This window comes from Myotis davidii, unplaced genomic scaffold (assembly GCF_000327345.1).
Source record: "Myotis davidii unplaced genomic scaffold, ASM32734v1 scaffold18, whole genome shotgun sequence".
Lineage (NCBI taxonomy): Eukaryota > Metazoa > Chordata > Mammalia > Chiroptera > Vespertilionidae > Myotis > Myotis davidii.
The window spans coordinates 8693676-8705743 of NW_006292696.1; the positions used below are offsets into that span (position 1 = coordinate 8693676).

The window sequence follows — 12068 nt, forward strand, 5'->3', positions numbered from 1 at the left end:
GGGCCTGAGGAATGAGGTGGGCTCTCCTGTCTGCTCGTAACTAATTCACCCCCGGAGCAGCGGTTCTCAACCGGTGGGTCGCGACCCCTGAAAATACATCCTGCATATCAGATATTTGCATTACGATTCATAACAGTAGCAAAATTACAGTTATGAAGCAGCAACGAAGATAATTTTATGGCTGGGGGTCACCACAACATGAGGAACTGTATTAAAGGGTCGCAGCATTAGGAAGGTTGAGAACCCCTGAGAGGGTCAGGCCATAGTCACAATGACTCTGCCTATCTGGCCCTGTTCACCCCCCACCCCTCCCCAGATGTGGAAAAGCCCTTCAACAGCTCCCCGTTGTTCTTAGGACTGAGTTTAAGCTCCACCCGTGGGTTTTTATTTGGGGTGCTCACAGAAACAGAGTGTGTGGGAGGTGAGCCTCGGAAAGACTGGTAGGTGGGAGAAGACAGGAAAGAGAAGAAGCCCCTAAGGGTCCTGCATCAAGCGCATCACCACTGTGGACGCCCGGAGCCGATCCCTACAAGGAATTCTGAGGAACAATGTAGAACCTGAGCCTTGGTCAAGGGAACGCCCGGCGGGCATCCTCAGGACAGAGAAGCAGCCGGTGGCCTTGGGGGTCTGGCCCACCGAGGGTCAAGGTGCTGGGGCCATGGGTGGGAACTGGCAGCCTCCACTGGGGGAGGCTCTGCAGGTGGGGCTGTGGGGGGGGAGGACCTCCCGGCCTCACACCCCTCACGCTGGGGAGATTGCTCACACCCGGCTGGGGCCTCTGTCACTACAATTCTCTGAGGGCACCATGCTCTCCTTGCCTACGAGCCTCGTCTACACAGCCATCTGTCTCGAGTTCCCTGCCCCACCCACTTCTCACTCGGCCAACCTCAGCTCGTTCTCCACCTTGAGAGTCACTGCCTCCTGGAAGCCTTCCCTGACCACAGTCCCCATGTTCTGCCCGACCCCCCATCAGACAGGAAGCCCTGCGTCCCAGTCTCGCTCGGGTCACCTGTGGCCCCCGAGCCCAACCTCACTGGGTGCTGAGCAGCTGCTGAGCGAGTGTCAGAAGAGGCAGCTGTGCTCGAGCACACGTCTGCCAACCAAGGGAGCAGCCAACGTGTCCGCACACCTGTGCACAACCGCCGGCGCTGCTGACCCAGTTCTCACGGGGCTTTCGCGCCGCTCAGGAGAGAGAAGGAGGGAACCACCGCAGGCTGCCCTGCAGCAGATGCGACAAGTCCTCAGCAAGGCTCAGGCGATGTCACTGAGAAGCCCATGGCCCATCTTCTTGGCGAGCCCGATAACACCCACTAAGTCAGTGGTTCTCAACCCGTGGGTCACCTAAGACCATCCTGCATATCAGATATTGACATTGCGATTCATAACAGTAGCAACATGACAGTTATGAAGTAGCAACGAAAGTAATTTTATGGCTGGGTCACAACATGAAGAACTGTATGTAAAGGGCCAGAAGGTTGAGAACCACTGCTCTAAGTGGACGAAGGTGGCATGACACCAACCTCTGGTCTTTGCCAGGGAGGAGCTGAGCGAGTGGAAATGCACAACACGGTGAGGAGCGGAGAAGACTGCCGACCGCTTCCTGAGCGGCTTACACCCCATCTCCTTTCGGAGCCCTCTCCATCCACACACACACCTTCCCTCGCCGTCCATGTAGGGGCCGCTCTGGCAGGTAAAGGCAAGGCCCAAGGGGGAAGAGCCTCTAGTACAGCCCTGGGGTGGGGCCTGGCCTCAGCCCCATGCCCTCCATCCCAAGCACAGGATCCAGCCCCATGGAACTCAGATCCTCCTCCAGCTGGGAGTGTTGGCCCCTCACCTACCTTATCATGGGCCCTCCAGAACTCAGTTCATTTTTTAAAAAAAAATGTTTTTATTGACTTTCAAAGACAGGAAAGGGAGAGAGATAGAGAGAGAGAGAGAAGCATTACTGATGAGAGAGAATCATCGATCGTCTGCCTTCTGTATGTCCCCCATTGGGGATCAAGCCTGAAACCCGGGCATGTGCCCTGACTGGGGAATCGGACTGTGACCTCCTAGTTCATGGATGCTCAACCACTGAGCCACACAGGCTGGGCTCCAGAGCTCAGCTTGGAGGCCACTGGATGTCACCAAGGCACTTCTCACGCTCAGATATTAATTGAGCATTAATATTCCTGGGCAGCAGGTCTAAGCCTCATGAGGACAGAACTATGTCCCACCCATTCCCTGCTGTGCCCCCAGGTCCCAGCACAGTCCCTGGCACACAGTAGGTACCCAGTGAGTATTCACTGAGAGAAGGAATGGTTGTCTCTGGATAGTGAAAATTTTTTTAAAAAAATGTATTTTATTGATTTTTAACAGAGAGGAAGGGAGAGAGGGATAGAGAGTTAGAAACATCGATCAGCTGCCTCCTGCACACTCCCTACTGGGTATGTGCCCGCAACTAAGGTACATGCCCTTGACCAGAATTGAACCTGGGACCCTTGAGTCCGCAGGCCGACGCTCTATCCACTGAGCCAAACCGGTTAGGGCTGAAATTTTAGGCCATTTGAATTGTCCTCTAATGAGCTCTATCTGTATTCTCTACCTTTTTTCTTATAATCATGTATCTTTTGTGCAATTTAAAAAGAAATATATATAAAAATTTTTTTAATTATTATTTTTTTGTTTGTGTGCAAAATTGTCAAAGTTTTCCTGAACCTTGTACTGAACTATTCACAGGCACTCGACACATAGGAGCTCTTTCTTCCCAGCAGCAGAAGGAGGCGTGGTGAAGGTCACAGTACCAGCAGAAACATGCCCTGTGCTGGGGGTGGCATTGCTGGCAGCCAGCAATCTATTCCGACTGGCAGATGCGCTCAATCAGATTAGTGTCCTCCCGGCCCCTGGTGCTTTGCAAACCTTTCAGAGCTCTGCTTGTTCCCCAGCCACCAGGCCCAAGAGGATTGCCCGGAAATGGAAGGGGCCATGATTATGGCGGAGCCTGACTGCACCTGCTGCTTCTTGGGGACCCACCATGCTACAGGCCAGGCCAGGCAGAGGCGGGTCTGCATCCGCAGTGTGCTGGCTCTGAACCTAACACACTGAACTCCACAGGCCTCCACTTCCCACCCAGGAGCACGCCCAGGTGCAGATGGAGTGGCCATGCGGAGCGGAAAGAGCCTTCGTGCCCAGCACGCAGAGCTGCCCCCAGCCCCCGGCTGGAGTCCTAGGCTGGGCTGGGCACTGTGCTTCGTGCTCGACACCCACTGCATCCCCCCAGGTAGCTTCTGTTCAGACCCACAGAGACTCAGAGACAGCGCCCTGAGAACTCGACTCCACACTTGGGGGTGACCTCACAGCCCCGGCTCTTAACTGCTGGCCAGCCGCCCCCAGCTCAGCGACGATGCCCCAGCACCAAACATTCCACAGCCAGAAAAGAGTTTATGAGTTTCCTGGTGTTGCACGTGCCTGGCAGACATTTCCTCCCCTGCTCCCATGACTGTGAGTGGGGCCAGTCCTTTGTCCCCAGCGCCGCCGCCACCAAGCGCTGCCACTCAGCTGCCTGCTCCTGACCAACAAGACAAACAGCACAGATGCCTGGAAGTCTTCAGGCAGGCCCCCCAGGGGACATGGGGGACAGAGGTCTGTCTTTCCAAGTCAGACAAGAGCCACAGCCTCTCTTCAACTTGTTCGATGTATTTGGAAAATTTCCAGATCCACAGAAAAGATTTATGAGTTGAGGTGACCCTTCACCCCGATTCACGAATTGATTGATGTGTGTGTGTGTGTGTGTGTGCGCGGCACAAAAGTGTGTATGTAAATACTGGTTCTGCTCAATCATTTCATGTGAAGTTGCAGATGTGGCATGCTTCCCTCCCCCTCTCCTCCCACACTTCAGCATCTATCCCGAGGCCATTTTCCTACATAATCATAATGCTATTAGCAATCCCAAGAACATCAGCATTAATGCAATAACATTTCCTAATATTCAACCCATATTTGACTTTCTGCAAGGGTCCCAAAAATATCTTTATTAACTTTTTTTTAAAAAAGATATAGGATCCAACAAGGCTCACATAGGGTCTTGGATGACGGATGATTCTCATCATTGATATTTTTATCTCTCTCTCTCTCTGAAATCAATAAAGATGTATTTAAACACACACACAAAAAACAAACAACTCTTTGGATTTTTGTAGTTATCAGAGGGCAGAGGGGTGCTTCCTACTCATCCCCAAAGGGGGAACTGCTCACTGCCTTCAGCAGACAAGCGAGACAGATTTTAAGCAATTTGATGGGGAAGCCAGGAAACTGAGGCCAGCCCCCTCTAAAAGGCTGTTTCACTTTGCGAATGTCTCTAGTCTCATTCTCTGTTTTTCATGACACTGACTCTTTGGATGAATCCAGGCCAATTGTCTTGTAAAAAAAAAAAAAAAAAAAAAAAAAAAGACAAGACGAAGACAATGGTCTCCTGGAAGACAATGGCCTCCTATTCTGGACTGTCTGATTGCGATTGCGGGCTCGACCCCCCAGTAGAGGGCATGCAGGAAGGAACCAATCATCATTGATGTTTCTATCTCTCACTCTCCCTTCCTTTCTGAATCCTATGAAAAAAAAAAAAAAAGAGGCAGAGAGTCCACACACCAGGATGTGAGCTCCAGAGGGCAGGGCAGCTGCAGGCCAGGCCCCACCACAGCCCTGCAGGCAGCTGGAAGCCCAGCAGCCCCAGGGAGGGGAAGCCTCAGAGGACTGGTTTCTATGCCCTACACAGCACACTCTGCTCATTCTGCTAACAACCCCGGGGCTGGTAGTATTTTTCCACATTAATCAGAAGCTCAGAAAGGTAGACTTGCCCCCTCATCCAGCTGGCTGGTAAGAGACAACGTTAAAATAAGTCTGGCTGTCTGCTCCATGAGGGTGGGGCCACATCTGTCTTCTAGAACATTCCAGATCCCCTCCACCTAGCACAGCCTCTGGCATAAAGTTAATACTTTAAAAAGCTGCATTTGGGGGGGGGGGAGAGGGGGGATTTAAGTGAATGAATAAATGGCTCCAAAAGGTCAGAGTTTTCTAAACCACAAGTAGGACATCTCTAATATAGTCATGAGGATCCCTGAAATCCCAGTGTCTCCACAAGGAAATCCCAGGGATGAGGGGGTCAGGCCAGTTGCAGCCCCTCCCCATCTAAACACCCTGCTCCCCACAAATACTCTGGTCTTCACCTTGCCCTCTGCTCATGCTGTCAAGCCATTCAACCCCAGAACTTGTCCACTAAGGGGCTGCATGGTCAACAGGCCTTGGTTTCCAATGAGAGAACTGAAGTTGGAGAGTGAGTCTCCATCAGTATACTTTCTATAGTAAAGGATGCCCAACGCTGCCCAAACCAGCCTGGCCAGTGCTGCTCAGTGGTTGAGTGTCAACTCTATGAACCAGGAAGTTGTGGTTCCATTTCTGGTCAGGGCACAGTTTCTGGCTCAATCCCCAATAGGAGGGCATGCAGAAGGCAACTGTTGGATGATTCTCATCATTGATATTTCTCTCTCTCCCCCTCTCCCTTACTCTCTCTGAAATCAATAAAAATATATTAAAAACACACACACACACAAAAAAAACCCACAAAACAACTCTTTGGATTTCTATAGTTATCAGAGGGCAGAGAGGTGCTTCCTACCCATCCCCAAAGGGGGAACTGCTCACGCCTTCAGCAGACAAAAAAGACAGATTTTAAATCAATTTGATGGGGAAGCCAGGAAACTACTCGGAGGCCAGCCCCCTCTAAAAGGCTGTTTCACTTTGCGATGCAGCACAGAGGGGCAGAGCGCACTCTGACGGTGACCATATGGGCTCGAGGAGGCTTGGCCACCTGCCAGCTGTGTGGTCTGGGGCAAGTCTCCACCTCTGGGGCCTGTGCAATGGGGACAACAGAAGCAGACAGAACTGTGGTGAGGGTGGCATGAGGGCTCAGCGTGCTGAGGAGGGTGCTCAGTGCTCAGCAACACGGGATCCAGCTCAGTTTTATAAACCTCCGCTCGGTTCAGGACCAACTGAGCCATCACCGTCACAGGCGCAGACAGTTCAGTTTCCAGACAGGATTTGACGTGGGGGAGAGAGAAAGCCAGGGACAGAGTAGGCAAACCCTCCAGCTACGAGAGCATTTTCATGGCGGTCTTCAGGGAAGGGAGGAAGCTGTGAAGACCAAAGGAAGGGGGAGCAGGGAGCATCCCCCCACTCTGCCCTGAAACACCTGCTGCAGGAATGACAGAGATCTCTGGCCACCTCAGGGATCTGAAAGTTATGGAGTGTCCTGGAGAAACAGGCCTCCAATCCCAGGCTCAGCTCCCTGCCCTCCTCAGGAAACAAAGAAAAGGCTCCTTTACTGTGGCTCACTCCTTCCTCTTAAAAGTATTGCTGTCCTGTTCGAGGCTGCATCTTGGGAATCTGGGACACAGTAGTCCTTGACAGATAATGAATGAATGAATGAATGAATGAATGCACATGTCTGACAGGTGGGATCAATACCTAAGTACAACTTTGGAAACAGGCTACAGTTGAGGTTGCAGGTCACGTTTTCCTTCGAGAGGAAGCTGTAAAAAAATGCCTCCCAGGTCAGAGGCTGCACTCGGCCAGCTGGGTCGCACACACTGGCTTCCCTGCTGGCTTTGAGGGCTTCCCTGTCTCAGGACGGAGCAACTGGTGCGGTGACTTCACATGGTGGCCCCGGCAAACCGCTGACTCCTCTGTGCTCTGCTTTCCACGGGACTCAGATAATTTCACTGCCTAAAAGCAGGGGCTGTGGGCCCTGGCCTGTGTGGCTGGGTTGGTTGGAGTGTCGTCCCATAAATGGAAAGGTTGCAGGTGCAATTCGTCAGGGTGCATACCGGGGTTTGGGTTTGGTTCCAAGTAGGGGCACATAAAGAGGGCAGTCAATCCATGTTCTCTCTCACATCAATGTTCCTCTCTCTCTTTTCCTTTCTCCTCCCCCTCTTCTCCCCTCTCTCAAATCAATAAGCATATCCTCAGGTGAGGAGTAAAATAATTAGTAAATAAAAATAAAAGCAGGGGCTGTAGGGCAGGGGGCACTTGTCATATAAATGGTTTGGAGCACTGGAGCCAGGGTCGAGCCAGGGCTCTGGGCGGAGACAGAGTTGCCTCCTATAAGGAAAGTCACTGCTGTGCAGAACGTTCACGCCCAGCTCTGTGGGGACTGCTCTGGACCAGATGGGGCTGTGAGTGAGTCCTCTGGGCAGTGCCAAAGGCGTGGGCATCACAGGTCCCGGGCCCCTTTTTCCAACCTCTGCTGGGAGCAGGAAAAGGAAGAAAAGAGGCAATCTAGGCTATTCCCGTTAGAAGGCGAGCCGCTCCAGACATGAGACCCGGTGCTGAGGGCTAAAGTTTCCATCCAGGTCGGCTACCACGTGGCTCAGAAAGCGCAGCCAGGGTCCCCCAGCAACCTCTCCACTGCTGGCCGAGTCTTCCCGGTGCAGCCATGTTAGGAAGTGATCTGCTACGGCAAAGGCCATTGTTGTACAGTGTCTGAGAACAAAGGCTCAGAGACAGCCCGGCCAATAAAAGGAGGGGAAAAAATCAGTCTTGCAAACAAATAAAGCAATACTTTAAAAAATACAATAAAATATATGGTATATATATTTTCTGTCAGGCCAGTGTGGCTCAGTGGTTGAGCATTGACCTATGAACCAGGAGGTCATGGTTTCCATTCCTGGTCAGGGCACATGCCCCGGTCGTGGGCTCGATCCCCAGTATGGGGTGTGCAGGAGGCAGGCGATCAATGACTCTCTTTCATCATTGTTGTTTCTATCTCTCGTTCCCTCTCCTTCTCCCTTCCTCTCTCTGAAATCAATAAAAACACATTAAAAAAAACAAAACTCAGGGACAGCTCCGTGGGTCCCCATCCTAGCCGTGCACCCGGGGGCCAGTTATCTAACATACAGGGTCTCAGTTTCCTCCTGTCAACTGGGGGAAATAATACTGCTTACTACATAGAATTGTTTTGGGGATTAAATGAGTAAATCCACGCAAAGAATTCAGACTACTGCTTGGCACATAAACATGCATTAAATATTAGCCATTCCATGATCACTGAGGCCAGAATCTGTCCTCCTCCCTCAAACTCTGGTTATATATTAAAAAACGTACTGAGCTTGCAACTAATTTTTCTTTTATTCTTTATATTTTTTTCTATATTCCAATTTTCTACAAGAAATAAATATTACTCTCCCACTAAGGAAAAAAGAGTTTAAACTTCTCAGAAGACAAGAAGCAACTGAAGGGACCCTAGAAGCCAGGACTGGCAGAGTAACTGCGAAAGAAGGTTCTGGAACGTGGGTCTGCCCTAGTCCAAGACTATCCTGGCATAAATGTGCTTTACAAGTGCCCACAGGTCAGGAGGTCTCAGACTTTCCTAGAAGAGTTCCAGAAACCCAACGTGTCAGTGACAAAGAAGAAACTTCCTGTCTAGACACTGAAATGCTTATAATTAAAATGACGACTTCGGAGGCAGGGAGAGGCATGCTCCTTGAAGACAGCCTCGAACATTCAGGCAAACACCACTACCCTAAAAACAACATCTTCCCTCCTCTCCCCTCCCAGGGTGTGACAGGCTGGTGTACTTCCTTCGGGTCTGCAAGGGGTTTTAAACCAGCCGAGGCTGCCTTGCTGGGACTATCACAACCAATGCTGACCGGGCCGTGGGTGCCCAGCGAAGGGTGGGCTGTCGTGACCTGGGGAGTGCCCTCTCCACCAAGGGGAGTCCCCTAGGTGAGGCAAGGATGAGTCATTCACTGGAAAACCCTCTGGGTGGGTCTCCCAGGGAACAAAGGACCTAACGAATAAGGACTCCAGGGTCCTCCGCCACATCAGCAAGAGCAGGAGAAGGGATATAACACAACCCTGGGCATGTGTGAACGGGGGAGAAGGTCCTACAAGACACAAGCATTCACTACAGATAGAGTTCAAGGTTAAAGCGAATAAAAAACAAACTCCCAGCTCCAGCAGCCACACGGCATGTAGCATGAAGAGCAGATAGGTGCCTGACGTCAACGTCCCGGTCATCTTCCCGCTAACTGGGTGAGCCAGGCTGTTCTCCTAACAGGAAGGACGCTTGGGTTTTTCTTAGAAGGGCAATTAGCTTATTCTTGGCATGGACTCAGAGACCTGTGGGCAATGCCTGGACTGAAGGCTGCTTCTTTCAGACAGTGACTTGGTCTGTGATGTGTTCCACTGTCTTCAGGCTCAGCACATAGTAGGTACACGTGTGTGAAAAGAATCCTCTTCGATGACAAAGACTGCATACATTCCTTCCATTCACTGCCGTCTCCCCGGCGCTGAACACAGCGTCTGGCATATAGCAGAGGCCGCATAAATGTTCTTGAATGATTTACCTGTGTGGGGTCAAGGGCTCCTGAACACTGCATGTTCAGTGAACTCCTGCAGGTTAAGATCCCCAACCCCCTACACACAAAAAACCACAACAACCCTGAGAGCTCAGAACCCCAGGCCCTGGACAAACAGGTCTGGGCAGCAGACTTGCTAAGACAAACTGCACAGTTTCTGAGTTTCCAGCCCAGCCAGCTGTCTGACAGGCACACACACAAAGTCCTCCCCCCAAAATAACTCTAGGCCTGCCAGTCTGCAGAGACGGAAACAGGAACTGGAAAATCACCATGTCCTCGCCCGCTGTGCTGTAACCCTGCGGCCCAGGGCCCGGATCTGTGCAGCGTGGCCCTCACGTGACGGACCACCTTTTCCAATCCGCCCTGTGCTGGGTGACCGCCACCGAGATGCCAGGGAGGAGAAGGTGCCCACCGATGTTGCAGCAGCTTTCAGGGGAAACAGTCAACGATTGGCACATGACATGCACGCATTCAACCTAAGCCCTATCCTGACTTTGGAAACGTGAAACCATGGCCTGGAGGAAATGTATTCCTCGAGGGGGGTGGGGCACTCTTATGAGAGTTAAATGATCTCCTGCACGGGGACAGCCACATTTCCTTGCAGATTTGGGTTTAATCCTGCAAGCAAATCTCACGCTCTGTCTGAAATACACTCCTGGAGAAGGCCGCCCAGTCAAACCACCCCGTTGGCAGGTGCTGCTTACAATTAGTGCCCTGGAGGCACCCTGAGCATCCCCGAATGGAAGGCTGGTGGGCTTAACCTCCCGGGGGAAGGAAGGCAGTGCCCTCCTTCATCCTTTCTACCAGGAGGGATTAAGACTACTTTCAAGTTTCCAAAATCTCCACCAGGTAGTCCCATCCTGCGCCTCCGCCCAGCTGTCAAAGAAGCTGCTTCTCAGCAGCAAGTTGTCAAATGATCAAAGCCCGGGGACAGAAGGGGCAGAGAGGGGAAAAGGAGGGATGCAGGGGGCGGTGCTGGGGCGGGAAGGTGAGTTACTGGGAGAAAGACAGGCCCAGCACACAACCACCTGGCAGGCAATGGCTTTCACTGGAACCCGCCCTACGAGATGTGGCTAATAAGTTCTGGTTTCAGGAGCTTTCAAAGCAATTGGTCTGGGAACGGATTCCCGGCCTGGACATCCCAGACCAGATGGGGCAGGACAGAATGGGAATGCACTCCCCGGGGGAGCACAGAAGAAACGCCACCCGTGGACACTGGGGAGGGGCCGGGATGCGGAAGGGACAGCACCCCCCTTCTGATAGTTTGTTGTTTAGGTGGAAGGCATGGCTCCAATCTCCCACAAATTAAGTCGAATTTAAGAAAAAAAGGGATCTCATCAGTGTTGGTTTTGTTGCAACCTCTGCAAGGCATTTTAGCGCTAGCTATCAAAATCTTAAATGCACACACCACTTGATCCAAACAATTCCACCTCCAGGAATTTGTCTCACAGACATACTCACTTAAGTGTGCAAAGATATAGGAGAAAGGACAGTTGTCATACTATGTATAGCAGTAAAAAAACAATGTCCATCTAGCTGTCCATGACAGAGGGATCATCAAATGGGCGGCAGTGTTTCTATTACGGAACACTCTGCAGTCAAAAAAAGGAGTAAGGCACCCTAGAAGGTTTAGTTCAGTGGTTAAGGCATCGGCCCATGTGGGGGAAGCAACCAATCCATGTATCTCTCTCACGTTGATGTTTCTCTCTTTGTCTCTCCCCCACCTTTCCACTCTCTCTAAAAATCAATGAAATAATATCCTCGGGTGAGGATTAACAATATAAAAATAAAGTAAGTAAGGTAAATCCACACATACTGATGGGAAAGATAGTCTCTAATGTACTATGAAGAAAGCACTGTAGGTATTAACCCAGTTGTGTGACATTTAGTTGATTCTGATTATTCTCAATAATTATGTTAAAGTCTCTACAACACTGAGCTAGTGAATACTGCACACACTCCTAGGGGGAGATACAGGGTCAAGTTCCTGAGAGCCTCTGATCACAATATCAATACACTAGAGGCCCAGTGCACGAATTCGTGCACAGGTGGGGTCCGACCAGCCCACCCCAATTGGGGTGGATCATGGTCAGGCCTGTCACGGGGAGGAGATGGTGGGAGGTTGGCTGGCCAGCCTACCCTGATCAGGGCCCTATCAAGGCCAGGCCAGCTAGGGGGAGGGGCCATGGGTGATCGGGGTGCATACTTTCTGAGTGTGTGTTTTGTGGGTGCTTTCTGAAATATGCCTGGACAGCTTCCACACCTTGCTCCTCATCCTTTTCCAGAACTTCTAAGCTGCGGGCCGATTGGGGTGGTGGGGGCCCATTGGGGGCGGGCTGGCCGGGAGAGGGGCTGCAGGAGGTTGGCCAGCTGGCCCTACCCCCTGATTGGGCCAGTTTGCTGGCCACAGTGGGCATCATAGCGACCGGTCGTTCTGGTCATTACGGCATTAAGGTCGCTGGTTTTTTATATATAAGATGACCTTGTTTTGTGTATTTCTGTGTAATATAGCATTGATTCATTATCATGGAACTCATAGCCAAGAGCACTATGTAACTCATGCCTGCACAGAGCTTACTGAACATACATATTTTCTCCAAATGGCACACCACAGCCTTCTTGCACTGAGGACCATAGAGAGCAGCTCAGCACTATGATGGGGGGGGGGGGGGTTTTAAG

The 12068-nt window shown here is 51.4% G+C and overlaps 1 protein-coding gene across 1 annotated transcript in view; it reads right to left on the minus strand.

Moving 5' to 3' along the window:
- Positions 1 to 12068, minus strand: part of CCNJL (cyclin J like) — a 45889-nt gene that overhangs the window by 6057 nt on the left and 27764 nt on the right. The window lies entirely within an intron of this gene.